The 10,396-nt window shown below is 39.1% G+C and overlaps 1 protein-coding gene across 3 annotated transcripts in view; it reads left to right on the forward strand.

The window, feature by feature from the left end:
* The first annotated feature begins 2,788 nt into the window (after positions 1 to 2,788).
* LOC100749015 overlaps positions 2,789 to 10,396 on the forward strand; it is a 140,362-nt gene continuing 132,754 nt past the window's right edge. Inside the window, exons 1-2 of one of the 3 annotated variants that reach the window (XM_024369789.2) lie at positions 2,789 to 3,037; positions 4,003 to 4,098. The gene's annotated coding sequence lies outside the window, so the exon portion shown is untranslated. Of the gene's footprint in view, positions 3,038 to 3,907; positions 4,099 to 10,396 lie in introns of all 3 variants that reach the window. The other 2 variants (XM_012389229.3, XM_012389227.3) reach the window with 2 other exon arrangements.

Below are 10,396 nucleotides of genomic sequence, written 5' to 3' on the forward strand. Positions count from 1 at the left end.
AAATTTTCGAATTTTTAAATTTTCAAATTTTTAAATTTTCAAATTTCTAAATTTTCAAATTTTTAAATTTTCAAATTTTTATTCTATATTTTCGACTTCTTTTTTCGCGTAGAATCACTCCCTTTCCGCTTGTACCACCAGTTACCAACCACCCTGTATATTTAATTCTCCCCATTTTCTCTTGATAAAATAGAGAGGCAGGACATATTCAAACAAAAATAAATACATATTTTTATCCTGTAAAATGTAAAATTTTATGAAAACGGCCATCGTATTATCTCGCTATTGAAAATTTAACATCTACGATTATTGTAAAAATGACTTACAAGTTTATGAATAAGAAATGTAGCAAATAAAACGCTACGTTTGTGAGGGTTTATTGATCAATTGCGTGTTTGGCGCGCGTCTACGAGCATGTAATTTTCCACCGTTTTCCGTGTTCCCATCTTCCCACTCGAAAAAACAAGGCAATCGAATTATTTGCTTTCGACTGTTTCCTTCATCCATCCTTTTGATCATTATCGAAATAAGAACTGCTATATTTAGTGGCTTTTTGATTCCATACACATTTATGATCTACCTACTCTATACATTGTCCTTTACATACATTTACCTTAATCGAGTGTGTGCTATTGAGAAGAGCGACTTCGCCATAGGCGGCACGCGATAATCGGTTCTTCGATTACTCCCACGAAGGAACCTTTTAAGATAATTATGATGGTCGTTAATCGTTTGTAAATTCATAGAAAATATTGCTTGGTTTATAGCGCGAGTCTTTCCAATACGTGCGGAAGTAGGAAGATAGCAAAATCGGACTGATTTGGGAAGGAGCATTATCTCAAAGATTACCGACTATCCGTGCAGGATAGCTCGACGGAAAGATTATCTCCGTATCCTACTTTATGGGTATTGGTGATAGTTGACGAACAGCCAAGAATACACACAAGGAACGGTAAATAATAATTGAAAACGTAATAACTGAACCCGGCCTAACCGCTTAAGTTCGAAATATATGAATATCCTCGTATAAGATAATGACTGCTAAATAATATTATACTTTATAGGCTATAAGAAGTTCGTAGCCGGCATTCAACGAATCGTAAAATATCACACAAGGCAGGTTTTAATCACGAGAGTCGATACTATTTTACTGTATTATCTTCGTTGCTTTTCGACTCTAAGTAGCTAGGTATAAAGAAAACTTTAATAAGGATATTACGAAAAATTGTACAAACAGTTCAAACGTAATAAGACAGCTGTAGTTGACTCAAGAAAATATAGAACATCGTAAAGGGTATATTGGAAACATTGCATCGTTGGCACGGGAATCATAAGGGAGTTAGTCGCAGTAGGTGGAAATAATTGTAAGGTATATCCTCTGTACAACTTACACCTCGTTCAATTTCTTCTACTAACCCTTTCGATGCTTCCTCGCTAGTTCCTCTAGAACGATGCAGTTTTCTAGAAATTGTCTGGTAAACGAGGCTCCTGGAATAGCTGTGTTCTCGAGAGCAGTAGCTAGAACAGAGTTACTAAAACCCTCGATAAGGCTGTGTACAGCCTACCGGCCAATCGATGGAATTAATTTGCATAATGTATACATGCGAAAGTGTATGTTCCACAATGCCCTCCGATACTGTTGTTACCTTTATCCGATGATATCGAAGGAGACTGGGAGGATTCATGCCGCGTTTGTGCGCGATGCAATTAAAATTCTTGATAGGATTTTTGTGGTACGATGAAAGCGTGACCGTTTAATGGCAAGCACATATATATCGCACTTTTAACGAGCAAGGGAAACACATTGATGGAATCGCAATAACAGCTCTGCGTCGATTAACCGTATCATTAAACGTTCACGGAATGTATCTATCCACTGGTTCGTATTGCGCATTAATATTTATTTATAAATTTTTCTCTGGAGGTTAAATGAATTTGTAATGCTATTACGATTCACAGTTTATTTGCATCATACGATATGTTAAGTAAGTAGTGTACGATTTGAAGGCTTCATTTTGTTCTCTATTCATCTAATTTTCGTTCAAAGTTACAGCGGAATGTCGGTATTTCTCGATGTATCTTCTGATTCGCTTTGTTCTCGTACTTTTTAGACACTCGTAGCAAAAACTGTAATCTAATTCGATAAGATGCATTATAATAAATGACGTATAAGGGTTTTACAACCTTACCGATGTAACGAAGTTGACATTTTGATCACTGGTAATTCTTATCAACTATCGACGACCGAACAATGTAATTGAATCTTTGGCATTCATTTTATAGACATATGTTTGTCTTCGTTATGTAATGGAATTGCAAGTGCACGTTGCAAGCAAAAAAAGACATTTTATACCTCTTAAATCATACGATATATGAGAAATGCAATAGATAAGAGTATTACCGAATAAAATCGTAACAAGTAGAAATACGCGGTACGTTGTACATCGTTTCTTTGTTTTCGAATTGTGACGAGGCGGACATGGAAATCGGTAAACATTTCGGTACGAGAATCCAGATTTCGAATGGCAGGTATATTTTCGTAGCATTATTCTTCGAACTGTGGAAAAAAAATAAAACTGAAATTGCTATCATTTCTGTAAATATGGATCGCGGTGCATCGGCCCTGCAAGGTAATTTACAATCGAGCGAGGGCGCGAGTTTCGTTCGCGGTTGGTCGGGCGTCGTGGTTGGTTCGGCTACGGAGCCCGAGCGCGACCGATCGCTACCGAAGACTGCCGAACGCGCGAAGCGCCAGCGCCGAGCCAGAACAGAGCGCTCGGGTCAAAATATATTCAGTATATTCTAAACAAGCGCGCGACGTGCTGACACGTTTTGTTTGTGCGCGCGAACTCGTGTCTCGCCGAACGAAACGCTAAAATATCAACGGTGACTTTGTACCAGTGTTACGATTACTTAAAATCAGTGCGTACGAAATCAGTTTGAAATTAGTTCGTGATCTCTCGACGAATCGAATGACATTCGCGTGTTAATTTGGCGGTAGAAGATACGAGAGGAGAGACTGCCAACTGTGAGTCCGGTATTATACGCGCTCGCGATTTGTTGTTAACTATCTTTCTTTCTCGTTCTTTCTCGTTCTTTCTCGTTCTTTTCTTTTGCGTTCATTCGTCTCTTTCTCCGATTTCTTTTCTCTTGCACTCTGTTCTGTTCCCCTTCTCCGTTTCTTCGTTCATCTTTCGCGTACGCTTCCTACAGTCATTTTCTCTCTCTCGAATGTCTCGTTCGTTGTCTCTCTTGTTCGCTCCGACGTCGTCTCGTGGGGTCAGTGTCTGCTCGATCGGATCCTGAGCAGGAACACACACCGGAGGAGGAGGAGGACTATCTCCCTCATCGCGAGAGTTCGAACCACACGCGCGCGCGCGCGCCACGCATGCAGCCACGCACCTTCCAAATCAAACAAAATTACAAATCGTTTCTCTAGTTGAGGGAAGTTTCACTTTTTGACGACCCCCGGTGGAAAAACTGTAGCAGTGAGACCCGTATGTCGAAACGGGCAGAGACGTTCGAAAAGTCGCGGGCCAATCATGTGGATTCACTGACGACGTGACATCTTGACGACCAGTGAATCGAATCGTCGGCGAACCGACGAAAGCCTTTCGTCTCGGCGAAAGTATTTCTCGTGTCTGGTGATCGACGTGTGAGATTCCCGTATCTCACATATATACTCTTTCAAGTGCAGGAAACTTGTACTCGTTATCTCTAGCTACTTTTCTCGTGTTTCGTTTCTTTTTCTTCTATTTCTATCCTTTCCTTTCGTTCTTTCTATCTTCGTCTCTTTCTCCGTATGATTCTCATATTACATATATCTTTGTCACGACTCTAACCTCTGTTGTCGCATTTGCTGTTGCCGCGCTCTTCTCGACGACTATTTCTTACTGATCGAAAAAAGAAAGGACCACGCGAGTGATTACATATACGGGAGAAACAGAGAAACTCCCGTGGAAGGGAATCGACGATTTGAAGTCTGTGTTTTTGTTTACTTAGAAGCGGACTGCCCACGCGACATCGAAACGTCGAAGATAAGGCGAAAAACATCCCGTTCGAAGAATACGTCGGTTGTTGACATTTTTTGCAACAGAGGTGAGTACATACTTTTCCCCATTCATTCTACCGTTGACGCGACATTCTTTGACGTGCTGTCATTGTCGCGTCTGTTTCTATCGTTACGCGCCAAAACGCGTTCTTACGTGTAGGTATACGCGAAGGAAACATCGTTCCACGAATCCACTGTAGCGGAACGTGGCTCGTGCTAGTGTGTATTTTTGCGACTGCAATGCCAGAAGATCGTTCGATATATAGATTAATGTTTGTCGATGGAATATTTTTGAGAATAATATTATGTATTTCCTCCCTTTGATTTTGATCAAAGTGAGTTATCTGTGGCGCCATTGGCGTATACGACGGAACGTCTGAATTTTAATGGCCGAGGTGCCATTCTTGTTCCAACGTTTCCTAACCTAAATGTTCTTGGGTTTACGATACGTACGATGCAACGTCAAGCGTGTAAATACAAATCGCGGGTAGTTCGAACGGGGAAATCTTCGAGAAATTGTGATTTTTTCTTTTTGGCTGAATGACGGGTAATTTGAATGCACTCGAATTCCCGCGGAACGTATGTCCTTTGATCGCGCGAATTAGACTACTACCATGCGGAGTCTTTATTATTCGGTCGACACCGACGGCATCGACGTGCACGTTTGTCACGTAAATGAACGGAATATAGGATTACTGTAGCGCCATTGTGTTACTAGGTTTGCGTAATTCTGTTTGTATCACGTAAACATTCACTCACCAGATTTTGTATATACATACATAGTAAATATTATCGGTCCACTTTGTCCTAAATGAAGCCAAAGCGAACCTACTACATAATATTTACGCAATCACTAATAATAAATGGCCAGTAGAACTCGTCGCTAGTGTTTCGAAGGGGAATGAATATTCGCGTTAGAAAACGGTACTAGGAGTAAAAGAAGGTTGTGTAATATAACTCTCTTTTTTATTAGAACGAAACTTTAGTTAGTGCTCGATTAACTTGTAGCGTACCAAGATAAGAGGGTTACTCAGCGATGTCGATAGTCTGTGAAACTAATCTGTTTAGATTCCATGTTTTTAATTATGTTTATAAAATTCTGAGATCGTATAAATATTTATAATCTAGTATGAATGGAGAACCTACATACCAAATAAATAATATTTATGTATAACAAAATTAATCTCACAATTTTTACGCATGGTATCTTCGTTAAATTCAACGAGTACATTAGTATGATAAACATACAACGATATAAACTAACGCAATAACTCTAAAGAACCACGAGGTCTTTTTATCGTTAACGAAGAATATCGATCCTTGATACGTTAAAGATTAAAAGTATATAAGCCGATTGAGTCCACTTGTCAGAATGTGAATTTCTGTTATGTGTTTGAGAAATCATAGTTGTCGAAAAGAGATAGAGAGGGCCGATTCCCATTATATGAACCCTAATTACACGAATTATTTGTCTGGAGACGAGTTGAAACTAATGGAATTCTAATGTAGACAATAGCCATTAAAAGGTAGCCGTGTTGGACGAACGAAATAGGTGAAAGTTTCTCTTTTCTTCGCGTACAAACAAATTTACAAACAGATGCGATCGAAGACACTCATCGATCGTCGTGTAATCAGAGTTGGACACATGTTAATAATATCGAACGAGCGTTAGGTTGGTTGCTTCGAGGCGTTGACGTAATTTTTGTTCAAGAAGAATTTCAAAGTGATAACAAACGAAGAGATATTAGGTGCTTTGTAACTGGTGTTCACGAGGTGTTTTATCATTGAGATTCGAACTGATTTTACAGACAAGTTGTTTCGAGCGATAACAGTTATCACTGTCGTGGATCGCTTGTATATGTAAAATTAACCTAGTTATTTATCGGCCGGCATACGGTGAAAAATGAATGTGTCGTTAATTGAAGATGCAAACGATTGCGAACATTCGATTCGTACGGCATTGATACGGAGACGAGAATTATTAGTAGGAATTAGCATACAAGAGGAAGGAAGAATCATCTCGGATTTGCTTTTCTTATTTAAAATTTATGTGCTTGGTAATATTCCAATAAATCTGTTCGCTGGATGAATAAGGAATTTCGTTCTCTTAAATCAAAGTTGTTTGCTTCGAGTCGTTTTACTGTAACGGTTTTGTTAGTGGATTATATAGCATTACGAATAATTTCGTTATATTCTCGAGATTTTTTTTAATGGATTGCTTATTCAAATGCAACGTCTTTTGAGTTATGTCTGTTAGGTTCATTAAGGATTCTGTAAAACAGCACATCTTTATTTTCCTTGAAGGATAAAATGATTCTGTGATTATTATTTTTATATACTTTTGCATATGTTTATTTCATATTTATTGCCCGAAATATGAAATTTATTATTTCCCCTGTTTATTCTAACCTAAATATTAATCTGATCGTAAACGTTCGTTGAATTGCGAAGACAAATTTCACGGAATATGGAATAATCTAAGCCGATATTTTACAGTAAACATTTTACCTTCAGCGTTTCAATCCCAACATTTTTTCGAGAAAAGGATATCTAATGGCGTTAAATCTTACGAGAAAGGTGTCCATGTGGAAAATTTAAATTGCTGCTCCTCGATAATGAGGGAAAAAGGATCAGCTCACTTGAGGTCGTTATATTCATTTTTGGTTTGTCTATCTTATCAAAAAATTTGTGTACACAGTTCCATTAGGAGACATATCAATTAGACGTCGTTTAAAAAATTACATGTAACAGATTTTCTATTGTATCGCGGTTTTTATATATTTTTTAGGTGATCAAATTAACAGAAGGTATTCGGACATGTTATTTCGTATCGAATCAAATTATTAATAGATTGCATTACAGTGTACATTATACATGTACATTTTTCTCTCGTATTGCTCATATTATTCGTATTAATTATAATATTCATATATAGTTAATGAATAATAATGTATTAAATTTTGCGTCTAATAATATATTTAAGCAGCGCTCCAAAATACAGATAATAATTTAGCCAGGATTTCATTCAAATGGCAGCCAACTCTTAATTTAATTTTCGTAGAAAGATAATCACGCGTAACATGGAAACGACTTTAAAGATTTATTTAAAGAAACGAATATTGAAATATGAATAAATTAATACACGCTAGTAATTCATAATAATAATTCGTATAGCACGAAGAGAAACGTGAATATTGGTTTTGCGAAAAAGTGATATTTACCACGAAGTAATCTAAGTAATTTATAAGAAAAAATTAGAGAAACTGTGTATTTCCGCTATAAAAAATTCATCTATATTTAATTTGAACAGATATGTATCATTTTGTACATTTTATTTTTATCTTCTATATCTTCCATATGTTCGACTCGCAAGTACAACATATTCTTCGTGCCCCTACAGGCGAATACATATCTGCTTTTTCCCATCATTAACATTTTTATAGCCATGCACTACGTAACAATGCACGTATATATCAGATAACAAATATTCTATATCACTATTATCGTCATCATCATCGACATCACATGGAACATGCTCCATACCGCGCATAGTCGACGTGCTCCACATCTCTTTACATCGTTCGTATATTATTCGAAAGTACACCAGTCTCGTAATTTGTTAAAATTTACTTGTAACATATTATTTATTTTATTGCTAGAAATGTTACTATTACAACAAGTGTAAAACTACTTGCAGGAGAATATATCACTTTTGACCAACTTAGAAAATTTACAAAATTTCACTGACGATATCAACTGATAAAACAGCTGTCGTAAAGATTTTCAGAACTTTCGCGTTATTTTAAATCCAATAGTATTTTCTAATTATCAATAAACTTCGTAAATTTGACGAAAGTACGAAAAAGTCGTTGTCGATACTGATTTGTCGTCTTAGGTGTATGCTAAGATTCTCTCGAAACATCAAAGATCTTTTTGCACGTTAAGACACAAATGAGATTAGGACATAAATTTTTGCTTCGGGATTAAATAAATCAAAGAACGTACGAATAAACGACGAACGATAGATCTTAACTCCGTTGCTAATCACGGATCGTAATTTCGTTGTAAATGGCGGATGGTAACATCGTGTCGTCGCGAAGATTTCCACGGGTCGCAACAAGTGTTTTATCCGAGTCGAACGGCGCGTTATTCGTTCGGATGAGCACGAAATCGCGTACCTCGCCGTCGTGCTGCTGGTTCGCTGAGCGACGAAATTCGCCTGTGCAACGGCCCGTGCGACGAAGTTCGTCGAATCGAAAGTCAGTCTGCGTTTCCGCGAATCTCGGATCTGTCGGCGCGGAGCTTTTTATCGCGCTGGAAAAACAAATTCACGAAGGCGCTCTTATCTATCTCGTAGCCTGCCGCAGCTTTGTTCGTTCTTGCTGGCGAGAATTAAATAGACACGAAGATTCGCGTTCCATCGACCGTCATGGATTATTAACGCGTAACGTGTCACGGTGTTGTAGACGCGTAATTGAATTTTAAAAGAGGAGACCGTGGTTCGAATTAAGTGTATACGTTACAGTTTATTGTATAGGCTCGAAGCAGGGGTGTTTTATGAAACTGGGGCGTATTATACGAGCTGCGTGGAAACTACGCTGATCAATTCTATGAATTTGGAAGTAAGGGAAATTGATGGTGTTACGTAATGTTTCAAATTTATCTAGCGGCGTACGATTATTTATGTCGTTCTCTTGCGAATTTACGAAACTAAATTATTTGTTTTTGAGAAATTGGTCAATCTCGGTTCTAACAGATTCGTAGGTTCGAACGAAAGCGTATAAATAGAAACGTATGAAAATAACATAACGTATGTGGAAATCGACACTTTCTAATTTTTAGTTGTAGTAGCTTCTACTTCCCATCGATTTCAATACTAACGAACGATTATTTAATGCCGTTTATGGGTTTATTACGAAATTTCTTCTACTTTCTCACGTTCCTAAAAAACAAAAAAGGGAAACTACTACTACTATGTAATCCGAATACCACCTGTAGTTAAGAGTTTAATTGTTACAGTTCATCTCGTTCGTTTAATTCTAATCGTACATCGTACGCCTCTGATAAAATTTGTTTACCTCGGTTTCTATCATTTCGGTAAAATTTCGCGGCTAACCGTCGATTTGTCGCGGCGCGCGTAACACGCCGAGGAATTCGATCCGCGAGAGGAGAACGGTTCGAGAATGCCTGGAGCAGCGCGCGGATTGCATCACCTCGTCAGCCGATGCGAGGTAGGTGTTAAAGTCCTCTCCCGGTAATCTTTTATTTACTCCGCGAGAGGCTGGTGTCGCAGACGACGGATACCGCGATCCAGAACCGCGGCACGCTACAAAAATACTTCTTACAGGAAATTATGCAATTAACCAGGTATACTTTACCTCTGGCGATACACCTTGTGCATGCGGTTGCGAGAGAAAAAAAGAAGAAAAATGTTCGAACCGGGGACACCGGTTGCGTGTACACGCGCGAAGCCGTGTCTTTCTTGTCGAAAATCGCGCGCGTGGTTCGTTTCATTTTGATATTCTCCAACTTTTTGTGGAAATAGCCTACGCGCAGCCCGGTACGTTTGACTCACTGGCGAAAACAAACTGTCTTTTCCGAGAGTTCGTCGATGTTGTATATACAAGATGATTCATAAATGACGTTAAACGTTTCGCCGGTGTACTTTGCGTGTCGGAGTTAAGAAGAAGGTTCTAATTAACGCGAACGACGCTGTCGAAATCTGGTCATTCGGAGTCGTAAAAGAAATTAGATGGACGCGAGATTAAAGGCGTTTGTTTGTTACTCGGCACTTGGGATTCTTCCGGAGCAAAAGTTGTTTCGGAGCAAAATCTGCAGGATTTCTGGTGTTGTGTCTTACTGAAGGCTTTTACGATTACGCGAAAGACCGTAGAACACGCGGGGCATTTAAATACTCTCCCTTACCTTTCCGGAATCCCGTTATCGAAGAAAATTCGCTCCGTCACGAGTCGTTAAACGTTTGTCACGTGAAATCCGATCTGCTCGATAGATTCGCTAAAATGTCGCGGCACAATGTTTTGAAGCACGCTGTACTAAGTTGGAAGTATCTGTTCGCGATGCTGGGAATCTCGCGAAATGTCAACGTCGCGAAGACAGCGGATGAATCGTGAAACTGGGATCGGAATTCATGGGACAGCCAGCAGCGCGGCGCGTGTGTCGGCTTGGATGTTCTCCTGCGGAGGAAGATCTCGCCGCTGCCAGAAGCGAGATTGCGTAGCTAAAAGTTTACTCACGCTAGACAAATGTCGTGGCGCAGCGGCGGCCGCATTAGTCAGTCCCATCTGTCAATAATTATTATCGACGAGCACGTAGCCGCCGCGCCGC

Source organism: Bombus impatiens, unplaced genomic scaffold (genome assembly GCF_000188095.3).
Source record: "Bombus impatiens unplaced genomic scaffold, BIMP_2.2 scf_0640, whole genome shotgun sequence".
In the NCBI taxonomy this organism is placed as follows: Eukaryota; Metazoa; Arthropoda; class Insecta; order Hymenoptera; family Apidae; genus Bombus; species Bombus impatiens.